This window comes from Meleagris gallopavo, chromosome 1 (assembly GCF_905368555.1).
Source record: "Meleagris gallopavo chromosome 1, MGAL_WU_HG_1.1, whole genome shotgun sequence".
Taxonomy (NCBI): domain Eukaryota; kingdom Metazoa; phylum Chordata; class Aves; order Galliformes; family Phasianidae; genus Meleagris; species Meleagris gallopavo.
This window is the reverse complement of record NC_139404.1, coordinates 164,965,302-164,982,115: the sequence shown is the minus strand read 5'-3', so window position 1 is coordinate 164,982,115 and position 16,814 is coordinate 164,965,302.

Below are 16,814 nucleotides of genomic sequence, written 5' to 3'. Positions count from 1 at the left end.
CTGATTTTAGATAATTTGGTAAAATTCTCTCTAAATCTTTTCCAAGAGGAGCAAGCTTCTTAATCTCTCATTTTACTGAAATGCCACATACTGTATATTCAAAACATATTGACTAAATGCCATTTGTCTGCTTTGATGTTTTGCTCGTATATACACATTATATTACATCAGTGAAAGAAATCACAGTGTTTTCAGTGAAGTTACAAACACTTTTGTGAGGTGGAACTTAGTACCAGTTTGAAATGCAGCCTTTTCTCCAGCAGCAAGGCCTAATGGTTCCCTCAAGTGGCGAAATGTATTTTTACATGGTAAAGGCACCTTCTGCACCTGTGTTAGGTATTGATCATTTCAATCAGCACTTAACATGGGAATAGCTAATATTTCTGCAGGACATGGTAAGCACTCTTAAACGCTATGTAATTTCTGAAAAAGCAAGATGAAAGGGATGCTGAGAATTCTAACTGCTACAACTGAAAACAACAACTGGATTCTCAATTCATAGAATCATAGAACGGCCTGAGTTGAAAAGGACCACAATGATCATCTAGTTTCAAGCCCCCTGCTATGTGCAGGGTCACCAACCACCAGACCAGGCTGCCCAGAGCCACATCCAGCCTGGCCTTGAATGCTTCCAGGGATGGGGCATCCACAACCTCCTTGGGCAACCTGTTCCAGTGCGTCACCACCCTCTGTGTGAAAAACTTCCTCCTAATATCTAACCTAAACCTCTCCTGTTTCAGTTTAAGACCATTCCCCCTTGTCCTATCACTACCCACTATCATAAACAGCCCCTCGTGATTATATGCTCCTTTCAAGTACTGGAAGGCCACAAATTATTGATCTGCTTTTAAAAGAGGGAAAAATTGACAAATTTCCACAGACCTTCTGTTCTAATCTGAGTTATAATGCAAAGTCCACTGTAAATATATGCACTTCACATTTTTTTTCTTAAAAAAAAAATTAAGAATGTTTTTTTGTGTGTGGGTGTGTGCTGAAAACAATCTTCTGCAAACTTTTCTTTACGTCACTTTCTTCTTAAAAATGTTCTGTGTGAGGGCATTGGATCCCTGTTGTTTGCTGAAAAATATATTTCAAAAAGATTAGGTGCCCTAAAAATGTCTTACAGCGGACTAAAACTGCCTATACCTGGTAGTTAAGGATTTACAACATATTATAAATCTATGTTTTCAGGCTTCTTGAATAACCCTGCCTAATCTTTCAGGCTGAATCGTTTGGCCTGAAACTGCATTTCTGGCTCAAGGTCAGTGTTCTGGAAATCTTAAGCATAAGGTATGAAAGCCATCGCTTGAGGCTCCCCAGTATGCTTGACAGGAGGAAAGCATCCCACAGCTGATGCAGTTCTTACATGCCCTATGGCCAAGTCTGGCTCCATTCACTACGAAGGGATGGTAGTACAAATATCCTTAAATTAAAAGATTCCATTCAGTAGCTATTATTCTGTATGATAAGCCCAGAAATAGCTCAGGCATTCTGTTGCTTACTCCTATTAAGATGTTTATTTTATGGCTCTGTGCTTTGGAGGGAAGAATTAAACTTTGATAGAAGCTTTTTGTTGGATGGTTTCTTTTAGGCTAACCAATCTAACCTACTGTATCCTAACTTCATAACACTAATGCAGAATTTACATCAACAGGCCAGCAGCCTTCTCAGTCAATTGAGATAAATAGTGTTGTGATTAAAATTTTACCATCGGGTTCTGTTGTACCTCTCACAGCCTCTAAAGGACTGGAAGGTCCCGTTCTGATGTGCTGAAAAAACCCTATTTACCTTTTGTACATCTCTACTAAAATTTTTACTGTATCAAATTATGAGTTCTTACTACTGCTAAGACTTCTTCACTTGGTAATGCATTTGATTTACATTAACTGATACAGTTGGAAAGTCAAGCAACCATTTCAGCAGAGAAGAACTTGGGTACCTGAAGTTTTTTCCCAATTACATCTGTTGATTCTTTCTTTATAGTCATGAATGGAAAGAATCACTTTTAGGAAAGTTTCTCTAATCCTAATGACTACATTAGGATGACAAGAATTTTCTTAAGATTTCATTCCTCTCAACTGAGTGTGAAGGGAGTGAATGGTCACTAGCTCAGATGTAAGTAACTATATTCTCCTGATGTCTAAAGTTTAGATAAGATGTATTCAAGCCATAAATCCTTATGCCAATAACAACATCGTTAGCAAATGCTCAACATTTCTTCTTATTGGCTGTTATTTTCTTATTTCTGGCCATATATTTTTCTTTTCATTTCTCCATCTTTTCCTGTTGATTTCCTGGGCGTTAAGCTTCTCATTTATTTTATTACATTCATTGCCACCTTTTCCATATGTTATACTGGGGAGCAGTGGAAAGCTGGTTCTAATAGCTATTTCCGTTTGCCAGTGAACCAGAGCAGGGTTTTAGCTGATTTCCTCCTCCTTGGTGGAGTATTCTTTGCTTTTTAAGTGCTGTTTTAGACCTCTCATTTTTTTTTTCATTTGCTTTTTTTTTTTTCTATCTACTTTTCCCCAGACAACTTCACTCACAATTTTCATCAGCCATGGGAATTTAGCCATTTTGCAGCATCAATTATTGTACAGGGGATTTACCTTGCCCATTTTAGACACCTATTAAAATGTAATAATTCACATTCTGGTGGTGCCTTGCCCTTTGCATTGACAGAAAGGAATTCGGATGGGAAGAAATCTAACCTTTGGATAACTAATATGAGATGAGATGTAATACCCTAGGGCTCTAAGTCATCATGACTTGCCTTCCAGCCCTGCCTATTTCCCTCTGCAAAAGGTGTCCAGGGCAACTAGTTGTAAACTCCTGGTAGATGATTAAAATTACATGGCATATATCCCATCTATCATCTCCAGTTATTCCTCACCGACTCCAGGCCAGGAATTAATACAGCTCTACCCGTTGCAGTGAGACCCATAATTGAGTTACGCTGTATTGAGAGCAGTAATGCTTTCGGAGTTAAAGGATCACAAGGAATAATTTTAGAAACTTTAATAAGTTGTGTGACCTCCATGCTACATTTCTGAAATTGAATTCTCCCATGGCAAGACAATTTCTTCCCCACATCTTGGCTCCTGCCTCAGACAAGTCATAAGTAATTTTGATATGTTTCATGGTTTATAAAAGCTCTCTCTCCTTCCCACTGCTGTATTCTCTTCTTGTCTTTCGTGTTTTAGCACATTGGTAATTATTTTCTGAATTATTAGGATATTCAGGCCAGCTAAGAGTGCCTTTGTAGTACTAGCACTACATCTTTCACTACTTTCACCTCTTCTCCCAAGTAAATTTTAATTAAAGATCTTCAGTATTCCAGTCATGTGAACCATCCAACTCACCAGCTGACAATAACACTTGCATCAGTGAGAATTTCTACTCTTGTCTTTTTTACATAGACTTTAAAAATTAGTATATAGGGACCAGAAATATGTGGTCCCTGAAAACGAGGATGAAATTAGGAATATGGACAATGGCCCATGGAAAAACTCGTAGAAGAAGAAAACATACGGAAGTGGAAAAAAGTGTGACCATTTGGAAGGAATATAGGGCTAGATAATCTCCAGAGGTCCCTTTTATCCTGTGATTCTGTAATTAATTAAACACATGCTGCCATGAGGGGAACCAAAAGAAATTGGGGAAGAGTAAACAAGCCTGTATTCATTTTGTACTATGGACCCCATAGTGGAACCCAAGATTCCTAAGTCTGGAAAATCCTCCACAGCCAGCAGACAGTCTTGTTTCTCTCCAACCACTGAGGAGTCACAGCCTACTGTCACTGTCAGTGCCTGTTAACATATACTATAGATGGACATGTTCCTATGTGACCTACTTCAGGTATTCCTGCTCTGGTAGGGGGATTGGACTAGCTGATCTTCTGAGGTCTCTTCTAATCTCTGACATTCTGTGATTCTGTGATATACCTAGTATCTTAAGTATATTCAGCCACGCACACAACATTTTGCTGTCTTCTGCTCTAGAGAGGAAGCTGCTTAAAAGTCCAAAGTGGAAAAGAATTTTCTCATTCAAATTACGTTATTCTGCCCTTTAATGGTGTTCTGTAGTTCCTACACTCCTAATACACTTTGAGGTCCCTAGGCAGGGAACAGAATTCGAGTTCCAGCGAGTTACCTGTAATAACGGAGGAGTTGTATAGCAGGTCTCTGAATAGTAGCAGGATTGAGAATTCTTAAAGTAGCACATGGAGAAGAAAGTCAGCCCAGTGTAATTGTTGTCATGTCCAGTCCTAACTCTGAGAGACGGAAGATTTGATCTAGGTAGGAAGAAAAGTTTTTCTCAACAGATTGCTTACATCACTGTACAAAACTCCTCACAGAATTGCTGGAAAATCACATTTCTATAGTCATATCCATTTTAATGAACTACCCTTTGCAATCACTCAATTATCCATCTTGTTGCTCAAGAAAACAGTGGAACAATCATTTGTAGCAGCTCTGCAGCAATTAGTGCTCACAAAACAACAAAGAAGTGCCTCACTACTCAAAGAGGGATCAAAGTATGGCATCGAAGGTAACTCATTCAAATCATCATAACACATTGCAGTTTTTACAGTAGCAACTGTGGTTGTTTCAGTGTTTTTGAATGCTTTAGTGGTTCTGAATGCTTTGATTCTTTCGAATTACACCTAGAAAGAAGCATTTTCATTAGTAATGAACCATTTCAAATCTTGTTTTTTTTTTTTTTTTTGCTTTTGTTTTGTTTTGTTTTGTTTTGTTTTGTTTTGGAAGGTGGTGTTAGTGAAAAGTAGGATCTAGTAGACCAGTTGCTTATTTACTGCAGATTCCACCTAGTTTAACTCCACTCACTTTAATGAGCATGGCGTTGACAAAAGGACCACATCCTAGCAATTATAGCTGCGGGTAGTTAGTCATCACTTTTAAGATTGAATCAAACTTACTTTGCCTTCATGCTGCTCAGGCAGATACAAATGGCTTTCTTTCCATTTGAGAGACTTTGTGATATTTGATTTTTTCCCTCAATGCTTATCTTTTTTTTTTTTCTTTTTTTTTTTCCCCTTTGGTATTACAGTGTATTACTAGCTGATTGCACAAGGAATTTTGACTACTTTTTAGGTTATTGCCATCAGAGACATCCATAACAATGCTTACTAGACCATCAGGAGGGCTAATTTTTTTTTGGTTGTTAAAAGAGATTTTTGAACTTTAATTAGTGTATGCTTTATTTTTCTGATACCATTTAGTATAATAATGATTGTTTTTGATACATGAGTGGAAAACCATGTACATTGGGAAATAGACAACAAAAAAAATCTGTCATAAAAACATAAAAGAGCAGCAGATAAGAAAAACAGCATTAAAACATTGTTTTTAGAAGCAATGGAACACATGAAGAGCAGACATATTGTGATGCTAACAACTTTAATTAATGATGCATAATAGGTCAAGTATAAATGAGAAAGAGAAGATCTGTTACCAGAAAACATGTGCTAGCATACTAAAATTAGAAATTTAGAAATCTGCAGTACAAAAGCAGAGAATTCTGATAAAATGCTTGATTGGAAATCCTGTTGAGATTTTTTTTTCCTTCCGAATAGAAAATGAGGCATACTTACTAGGGATAACAAAAGGGAAATTTTGTCTATTGAATCCAAATGACATGTGAAATGCACACCCTCTTTGTTTTTTTTCTCATTCACATATGACAGCCATCTTTAGGGTGGAGTTCAGGGCATGTTTGCTTAACCTAACAATTAGTTGAATCAACAGCCAAGTGGGAGTACTTTTTCAATGGGATTTAATGATCATGAAAGTGAATGGCCTGTTTCATGGCCGCCAGTTCTCTTACTTTTGCAGATGGGCCTAATAAACACCAACTGGGAATGATATTACTTAGTAAATATACTGATGCAGTTTTTCAAGATGGGATTCCAAGTAATTTGCCTGGAAACCATCTTCCTCCACAGCCTGCATTTGGGTGTTGTATTTTGCTGCTCAGTGCTCCTAAACAGAATGGCAGAGACATTTAGCAGTGGGTTGCACAGCAAGGCAGAAATCCACTTGCAGAGGAGCTTGCTGAAGCTGTGTGTGATTCTTCATGCCTAATCTTAACCATGCCAAACACGTAAACTAGCAGGCTAGATTTTTTGTGCAAAGAACAAGTACTTTAAAAAGGCGATGGATACTCTCCTCAAATAAGGTCATGGTGAAATGAGTCTCTCTAGGAAAGCAGAACTGACCCACAGTGATGTCCCTGTCAACTGCTCCAGTTGGCTGTGTTGGAACTTGTCTAATAGCTAGCCATTAAAACATTAGGTGATGCAAGCTAATCATCAAGGCTTCTTGGATTGAGAAAAAAAACGCAGGCCATGTACATGCTAGTATTGATGACTGTCCCAGGTAGCATCAATCACCCTGAGAATATGAATTTTTCTTTTTCTGTGTGCTATAGAGGGAACCAACACATATACCTTCAGCTGGACTTAATGAAATCAAACCAGATTATTTCAGTTAAAATAAAGCACTGATGGAACTCACTTAATTGTGTCCATGTGAAATCTGAGTTTCTAGTTTAAATAAGACCACTATTTTCATTCAAAATACCTTAGCCACTTATTTTTGGTAACTAAAACCCCATGGAGGTGCTTGCCTCTTTCCACTGTCTTTAATAGAGGCCTAAATATGCAAACAATATATAGCTAAACTCTGTTGAGACTGTTAATGTGTTCAGAGCTTAGATATTGCATTATGGGTGCAAATTGGATAAGCTATTGAGAAAGGTGTAAAGTTTCCTCTTGGCTAAATAGAGGCCCACAAAAAGACTATTTCAGCCAGTGATCTGGAGAATGTAAAACAAGACAGTTCTGCGGATGCAATGAGATTCCTGTTCTGGCCTGCTCAGGGTGTTTGTATTCCCACAAAGCTCAGTCCGGTTATAGAGGATGGAGTTGGGTCTCTTGCTTTTAGGTTTATAGAACTGCAGTTCTTCCATGATATCCACAGAGAATAGAAAGAAAAGATGAAAGATTCATGCAGGAAAAGAATCCACAGAGCAGGACTCTGCAGCTCATAATGTTGTTGCTCATATTCTGTGCAGAATTCTGAATCAATCTAAGATCATTCTCATTAGGTTTATGTTAGGTGGAAGGTCATAGAATCATAGAATAATAGAATCATAGAACGACCTGGGTTGAAAAGGACCACAATGATCATCTAGTTTCAAACCCATGCTGTGTGCAGGGTCACCAACCACCAGACCAGGCTGCCCAGAGCCACATCCAGCCTGGCCTTGAATGCCTCCAGGGATGAGGCATCCACAACCTCCTTGGGCAACCTGTCTCAGTGTGTCACCACCCTCTGTGTGAAAAGATCTGAGCCTTCACCTCTAAATATTACCTTACTACAGTGCCATCCTAGCAGATGACAGTGAAGAATATCTGCAATGGCACCATATTACTAACTAATATAAATACTCCGGCTGGTCCCGAGTGTTTATATTTGTTGTATTGAATCTTCTGCTTACTTCAGTTATCAGATGTGTATCTGGCTACCACTATCTGGTCACTTACTATCAAAAATACTGCATTGAGGAGACATTATTCTATCTATATGTTTGTCAGGAATAAAGGCAGTACCGTTCAGAAAAGCCAAGGCAAAAAAGTTGCTCTTAAATTTTAAATTACCATTTGTACTGAGATACCCTGCTAATGGTTCTGCCAGCACTTCTCACTGTGATCTCTCATATATAGAAATATATGATGTAGTAATGGAACTTGGCCCTCTAAATGGTGACATTTTTCCAGGAGAGGTAATTAAACAGATCCATATGGACAACTTTACAGGCACTGGTGGTTGTGATGGCTGAAAAAGATAGTTTATTCTCCTTCCATTCAAACATGTAATGTTTCTTTTACTGTATTGTAAATGGTTGATCTGGTATGAGTACAGTCGTTTAACTTCCTTTAATTTTAGTTAAAAAATATACCCTTAAACACATAGAGAACTTAGCAGCTATGCTAAAAAGTGAAAAGCAGACAGAATCTCTGATAGTGTTCCTTCTTCAGAGCAGAATAATCTGTCATTTACTATCCCAGAGCGTGTAAAATATGGCAAGAACATTGCAGAAGACAAAGCCACGACTGTTCCCCCCAAAGTACTAAGATTTATAGCCAATAGTCTCCAGAGAAGAAAATATGGAAGTTGCACTTTTATATAACATAAATATTGTAATCTGATGCCACTATTTAAACTGGGACAGTTTAATGGATCAGTTCCCAAACTTTTTCACTGGTTCCAGTGTGTTCCTCAGTTCCCTTCTAGTTGCAGCTACAGTCTTTTATTCCCATTTCTGATTTGTACTTTTTCAATAAAACTTTTGTCTCTCTTACAACTCTTATTGAATTCCTTTGTATGTGAACTACGGCTCTCATTTAATTCTCCTCCAGTGTCTTTTTCCCACAAACTGTAGGCCATTCTTTTCTTCTGTGATGCTCAGAGGTAAAAATGCATCAGAAATGACGGCACTCATGTTTGCTACTTGACACTGTAAGAAGGATGAATCACTTGCATACATTTTTGGTCTGCAAAGTGTCTATCTACCAAGTCCAAGCTGTCTCACAAAGCTCTGCAAAAAAATATATGTTTGGCGCAGTTGAGGACAAATGAGTTCAGTCTGCACTGAACTGATTGTTGTTTTCATTTTCTTCACTATCAATTCCATATCTGCAACTCTTTGACATGGCAAATCACTGCGCAGATAGATGTGTAAGGTGTCTGTTAGTGGATGGCCTAGCACCAAAACAGACCAATTAGCAATGTCCCCATCTGCTGCTTAGGCTCATGCTTGCTTCCTGCCTGCTCCTGAAGCCAAGAACGGAACTGGAAGCCTTGGATTTTATGCATAGGAGCTGCAGCTGCATGTGGTCCTGAGATCTTCCTGCAGGAGCTGAAGAACGGAGGTCTTGTTGGCACCTTGCCTAGCAAGACTAGGCCTCTTGTCTTAACACTTATTGCTGTTCAAGAGATCAGGGGTTGAGGTGGTTGAGGTGCATTTGAGACAGAACAAAGAATTGATGCTGATAGCAGAGATCTTAAATTTTCACAGCCTTTTTGTGATAGAAATCACCTTGTCTAATGGGAGAAATCAATGCTGTAAGTATCATCTCTATTAGATTAAAATCACGAAGTTTAAAACTGAGACTGATGAAGAATCTGAACGGTGTCTGGTGAAAGTGTGCTTCTGCTTTTATCTAGTAGGATGCTACATCTGCAGAACTTCATGTATGCAATACCAACCCATTAACTACTGGCTAAATTAAATAAAACAAGAAGAAAATATCTTGCACGCATACTCATCTCCTATTAACATGGAAACAGAGTATGTTTTCTGGATCTGCATGCTAATAACAAAGCACATCTTATTTTTACTGAGATAACCTAAGATGATCAGAGGGCTGGAGCACCTCTCCTATGAAGAAAGGTTGAGGGAACTGGGCTTGTTTAGCTTGGAGAAGAGGAGGCTCCGGGGAGACCTCATTGTCGCCTTCCAGTACTTGAAGGGAGCATAAAGACAGGAGGGGAATGGCTGTTTACAAGGATAGATGGCAACAGGACAAGGGGGAATGGTCTTAAACTGAGACAGGGGAGGTTTAGTTTAGATATTAGGAGGAAGTTTTTCACTCAGAGGGTGGCAATGCACTGGGACAGGTTGCCCAAGGAGGTTGTGGATGCCCCATCCCTGGAGGCATTCAAGGCCAGGCTGGATGTGGCTCTGGGCAGCCTGGTCTGGTGGTTGGTGACCCTGCACATAGCAGGGGGGTTCAAACTAAATGATCATTATGGTCCTTTTCAACCCATGCCATTCTATGATTCTATGATTCTATGAGCCTTCAATTGCACCCTTCTGAAAGTTCTGTTTGCAGGTGTGGTAATTGTGTTTTCAGCATGTGTTACAAAGGTTCTTGGAGGTCCATTGACTACTTCTGAGGGATCTATTAAAGGCTGCTGAGGAAAGTAGATCTGTTGCTTCTTAGCCTAAAGCATCTTCAGATTTGAAAGAGCTGAAGGCCATTTTGCTGGGGATAAGGATGGTAAAACTGAATGAAAAATATAGGGGCTTGGGGAATATAGATTCTACGTGTGGGATCTATTCTGAACTAGTCTTCGTGAGAAATGAGTGGCAGAATAAAAACAGAATTTATTCCTTCTTCAAGGCAGTAGTGATTTTACTTTCCAGAAGCTCATTTTAAAGGATACATGAAGAGCTTTCCACAGCAACTCCAAAGCACCCGACCTTTTCCAGCACAACTCCGAGTGGAACAGTACTGTCTGAAATTCCTGAGTGTGTGGAACTTACACTCCTGAGGGCTATACCAAAAATCTTAACTTCGGGTCCAGGGCTGGAGATGGGCTCTGTTGTGAAAGCAGCAGATTCTTTGTACTTCTCATTCAAGCATGGAGAAATTTGCATTTGTGTCGAGGCATGCTTTGCATGAACTCTTGTATTTCCAAAGTCTAGAAGATCTCCATTGGGCACAGGTAAGCATATCGCACAATCACAGAATCACAGAATGGCCAGGGTTGGAAGGGACCTCAAGAATCATGAATCTCCAATCCCAGCTGCAACTTGCTCTGATGCAGATCGTATTTGTAGCAATAAAAGCCCTGATAATCTGCACATCTGCTTATCTGTTTCTTAGTAGGTGAAGACTATCATGACAAACAAGAGTTTTATGAGGAACTGAACTGAAGGAAAATGCCTTCCTGTGGTTTTGCATCTGGTGAGGATGTCTGATGCCTGAAAAGAGCTTCCCCTTTTGCTTTCTCCTACAAAGGAGCACTAACAGCCACGCTTTTCATCAAGCACTTGACAAAATTGTATATTTTTGATCCTGCTTCTCCTTTGCCAGATGCTGTGATTGCACTAGTCTCTTCTTCTTAGGAAACAGGACGGAAATAGCTCGACAGCTGATTTTGCTTTTTCAAGCAAATTATCTAGAAAAATTAGAAGCAACAATAACAGAAAGCATATTCTGTAACCTGTTCCCTTACTTGTTGACACTGATTTGTCCTATAAGTGGAGCCAAGATTGTTTAGTTTAACTAAGTGTAGAATCATAGAATCGTGGAATCATTAAAGCATAGAATGATTTGGAAGGGATCTAAAAGCCTTTCCAGTTCCAACTCCACTGCCATGAGCAGGGACACTTCCCACTAGATCAGGTTACTCAAAGCCCCATCCAGCCTCGCCTTGAATCCAATTTAAACTGATCCTTTTCCAGTTTAAGGCATAGCACTGTTTGTGTATCTTTCTAAGGCATAAGTCAGAGAGTCAGTTCTCATTCCTGGTGTAAATCAGGAAAAATACTGAGCTCTGAGAAAGAAAGTGACCCGTAACTTCTATATCTATCTGTATATTTCTTCTGTCAGGGTTACATTTTCTTCTTTTTTAATAGCAAAAATTGAAGTGGGTGGAAGGAACAGCACAATAGACTGTTCTTTTTCCAAAGAAAATTAATTGGGAGGGATCAGAGAGGCTCTCCTCTCCTCTCAGGAGTCTCATCCCTGTTTTGTCCTATGGGATGCCTACATCTGGTTCAGTTTAGCTCAGTCTCAGCTGAATCTGTCTTCAGTATTGACCCTTCATCCAGTTTCAGATGTTAGTTGGAATGCTGCCTTTTCTCCCTTGCTTGCATCTTGTCATTTTTCTTTCTCCTACTGCTCTTATTTCATTTTGGACTTGTTTGCTTTATGAAAACCCCTGTAAATCATTCTAAGATCCACTGTCAGGAAGAATGCTAGCTACAGTGATTTTGGCTTGATCTCTTTGGTGTTTTTAAGCTGCTTGCAGTAGCTGTACTGTGTAATCAAACCCTGACACTGATCAAAAGTGAAAAAGAGCCAGTAGATGGCACCATTTATTATATTATAGAAGATTCATCACCAAAGCCTAGAGGGTTTTTCCCCCTTAAACCTGGTTGCCAGTAAAAGATAAATCAACCCTCCATTTTTAGAGATGTTACTTACAAGCTTAGTAGAGACTTCACTTTATATCCTTTCTCTGGGCTTCCTGGGAAGAATTCAGTGGCAATGCCTTACATGGAAGAACATTTTAGAAACAATAATGGAACTAGAGGTCAATAGGATACAGCCCAGGGGAGCTTTCTTCTGTTCTGCTCTTAAAAATATCCCGTTGCTTCTTTACTTTCTCCACTCTGTTAAATAACAGATTTGCTTTGAGGCGTATCTCCAAACCCAGTAACTTTGGAAAAGATTCAGGCAATGGTCAATTACAAACATGGTGTAGCTCTTCTGTTACAATTAATAGTTCTATTTTCTTACAACATATAGCAGCTGTTATCTAGGGCTCTCAGAGTGCTTCAGAACACTAATGAAGTACACCTCACAACACCTCTTAGATAGGCAATATTAATTCCCCAGGAAGCACACTGACCTCCCTGGGTGCTTGTGTGGTTCTGCCTGTCAGAGAAATAGATACTCACGTGACCAAAGATTGCAAAATTGGGAGTAAACAGTGTAATATATTTTATGCTAGTTCAAGCATTTATTTTTTCCCAGAAGAAGAAAATAATAATAATAAAAAGAAAGTAGTTTTGCCTTACAGGAGTTAACCTTTGCAACTTTTTTTTTTTTTTTTTTTTTTTTTTTTTTGTAGGGGATCAACCTGCTCTCTTTCCAATTAGCTACATGTATCCAGCTGGTAGTGTATGAACTGCTTGTGCTTTAAAGACAGATTAGTGACTTCAGCATCATTTACTATTAAAGGTTAAAAGCAGCAGCTCTTTCTAATCTCCTGCTGCACAGCCAATGTAATTTTAATACTGTACGCTGTAGAAAAGGAAAGAAATGCAACGCTGAAACATTTAACAGGATATATTTTTCCATCTTTATTTTATGAAAACTGTCTGCTAAAACGCTACTAAGTGTTTCCAGTCAATGATAGTTTCCTGGCATCAAAAGATTAAGAAAATTAAATGAAATATCCAGCAGAAAATAAACCAAGCGAAGACAAAGAAAAAGAGAACAACTTGAATTTTCTATACTCATCTGCCTGATACATGTATCTGCTTCACTGGTCTGTCAATTTTAATTGGACTGCAACCTACTGTAGCTGGGTTCACACTGGTTCAATTAAAAAATTCTGTTGTTCCTTTTTTTTTTTTTTCCCCCCATTTTGCTCATAAATAGGAGTATTGTAAGAGTAATAATATTAACCCCAGAGTCCTGGCACGATGCCAGGTCAGGTAATTATATTCTGCCTATGTACGTTTCAGTTGTAGTTTCAGCTGAATACGTTAGCCTTTATTTTCCATTCCCGATCATCATGTTGTATAACACTGCTGCATATCATTAAAAAGCCACCCCGATGTGGCTGTGTTTTAATGACCACTACACTGAGTATGAACAAGTCAGGATCTCTTCTCTTTCTAGGCTATTTACAACACCTACTTGCAATCCTCACCTGGAGGGTGAGGATTGATCTAACTTCATGAAGGTTTGCAGCCTGTTGGGATGGACTCTATAGGTAGTCAGTACATTATGGAAACTTTGCATAGTGATGAGCAGTGGAAGGGTTTTCTGGTCTTCATCTGGAAGATCTTCATCAGCAAGTTAGGTAAGACTAAGTCTTTGACTTTTAAAGTGATATAGCTTGGGGAAAATATTCCTTTATCAGCCCATCTGATAAGCCTGAACAAGCTTAAGCAAAAAGATGTGGCACAGTTGTTGAAATAATGGTGATATTGCACACAGTGTAGAGTGCTTGGAAATGTCATTTGCACATGTCATTTTCTCAGTAGCTCTTGGTTCCAACTGTTTTAAAAAAGGATAGCCCCCTTCTCCTCAGAAAATGAACACAAAACTTGTTAAACCTAATTGAATGAGCTCTTTCATAATATGTTCTTGTGGCTGTTCTAAAAATTGCATGTGGTGTTGCTGAAAAACTAGACAGCTGTACACAAAAAGATCACTTCTGCAGTTGGACTTGACTATCCTTTGGTTGGACTTGATGATCTTTAAGCTCTTTTCCAAACTGAGCAATTCTATGATTCTATGATTAAACTCAGCATTGTTTGACATTTGCATGAGAAAGGATGAACAACTTCATGCTTTCAGTACTGTATCCCCTGCACCCTCCAAAAAAACAATAATAATGATTTAAGAAATTGAAGGTAAGTGTTGAGAACAAATATTACTCCTGCTTTGGTTATCTCGTGAGTGAAGGGAAACCTCTGTTACAAAATGAGCACGATAACAATGAAATGCAATGGGCATACAGGAGATCAGCAGAAAAGAGATAACGTAACAGTCAGAACAACAATCTTCTTCAAAGGATCTCGGAGCCAGGGAGGTGTGCACGGACTCGGATGTGAGAGATGGATGGATGTGAACTTCTCTCAGGTTTTAATGACAATTTGGCACCTACATGTCACTTGTGCCACAAGTTACAGATACAGATAACTTTTGTTTCATTAAGGTGAAAACTGAAATTGTATTTTAGATTTTGTCAAGCTGCTGGTCAGCTTGTGTTACCAACACTGTCTCTCCATCTATATTTAGCAAGCACAGACTGGTAAACTGACATCATATTTTCTTCTTTGGGATCATAAAGGCCTCGCTCAGCAGATTTCCTCATCCCAGTAACAGCAATTCTTTTGATGAGCCCCCCTGAATTAAGTGGAGTTTCATAAGAGCTGGGCACATGGCAGACAATTACCTGCAAGGCTGAGTAGGGGAGGTGAGGTCTTCTGGTTCTGGCACATGCCTGTTTTATTTAAAATTCCCCCATTTCAACCTCCCAGATCAAGGAGGAACACTGTTGTTTTTGCTATATGATGGAGATTGGAAGATGCAAGACATGCTGCAGGGCTGGTGGCCATGCCAAACTCTTCTCAGAACTGACAGCGGTAGCTTGTGTATGCAGTCATACAAGAGCACCACAATCCGTTTGCGTACAAAACATGCAGAGCTGTCAGGTCTGTAGCAATCCAATTAGGTTACATGATTTCTAAAGCTAGATGATTCAAGGAAGCTTAAAGGAGAGTTAGCTCTGTGCTGGCTCAATGGCTGCGTCAGCTATCTGGATAGGTGTGCTTGCAGCTCTGGCTGCTGAAGCAGGTGGACCTTTTCTGTTTTTCCCCTAGAGCAATACTAGGAAAAACACAATTGAGTTAATTATTAACTATCTTCGTTATTATTTAGTAAATGAGAATCCTGATATATATTGGAAAGAAATAGTCATATTTCTTGGGGGAAAAAAAAAATCAATAAATGGATCTCATTATGCATTTTTCAGATTTCTTTACTGAAACTGAAATATTAAAGGTCCTCTGTAGTAGCTGAAGTGCTATTAATTTCTGTGGATCTTATTGTTTGACCTTTGCTTTTGTCAAAATCTCTTCCTTCTAACCTTTAGTTTCAGATACCTGCTTGTGTTTCTGCACATCCTGTTCCCATTATCCTGCTCCCATTATCTCAGCACCTGAAACGTGTGAGATAGAAAAGCAGCTCTATGCCATGTATATCTTTTTTTTTACAGCTCCTGTTTTTGTGGCAAGTTAATCAAAAGCTGCATGGGAGAAAAGTCCTTCATCCTTGTCCCCGTGGCAAAAAGCCTGAGAAAAGGGAAAGAACAGTCACTGTGTGCTAACAGTAGCTGGCCTTCTTAATTTCGCGTGGAAATTGGAATCAGTGTCCAGCCCTCCAGAAGTATTTTGCTGGCAATCTTGAGAAGCCAAATCATGGCTGTTACAAAATCAATGGCAAAAATTTATTTTGATTTCACTGGGACTATGATTTCAGTGCAGATACATAGAGCTAAGAAATTATTAGGCTTATCTCATCTATCACTTCAGAGAAGGAATCGGGAGAGCTGGCTGCATCCGTACAGGAATGGAGGCAATGCAGCTTCTCAAGTGCTATGTGTAAGGTGAACTGCAAGAAATCTACAAAATAAAGGCAAACGTTGGGAAGCAGTGTGGCTGCACGTCACTTTTGAAGATCACAAAATAATTAAGTCTGGAAAAGATCTCTAAGATCATCTAGTCCAACCATCAACCCATCCCTACCATGCCCACTGACCATGTCTCTCAGTGAGATCCACAGTTCTTGAACACCTCCAGGGATGGTGACTCCACCACCTCCCTGGGCAGCCTGTGTCAGTGCCTCACCACTTTTTTGGAGAAAACATTTTTCCTAATATTCAACCTGAACCTCTTCCGGTGCAACCTGAGGCCTCCAAACCAATTCATCTCTGTGAAAATTACACAAGTAGAGTTGACAGACCTATTCAATTTTCATATCACATAACAGAGAACACATCTTACTCATGTGTGTACAATATCAGGCTCCAACAGAAAACAAAATGCTGATCTTGACAGTTTTGCTGGCATGAGCACTCCCATTGCCTCCTGGTCTTGTAGAAAAGCTCCTTCCAAGTCTGGCCAGTTGTGGGGAATGTGTCAGTGGTTGGCTTTTGCAATGGATTTTAAAGAGCTGAACTGTAGATTGCTTCCTGTTCAATTGGCTTACCCATCTTCTTGATGCATACCGATACATAATGATATTTTTTCCAAGTGTTCTGTGGGCCGGTCAGTAAATCTGACCCACAAAGTTAGACGTATGGATGTCTTCCAGAACATAAATGACATTCTTGGTCTGTTGCTGTGAACTCAAGTGCACCCTCATCTGTGAAAGGCTGAAAAAGAGATGATCAAAAATGATGTATAGTAACCAATAAAACTCCCAAGAGAAAGCTAGAAGGAAGAGAGGGAATCAGCACAATTTTTAAATGTGCAAT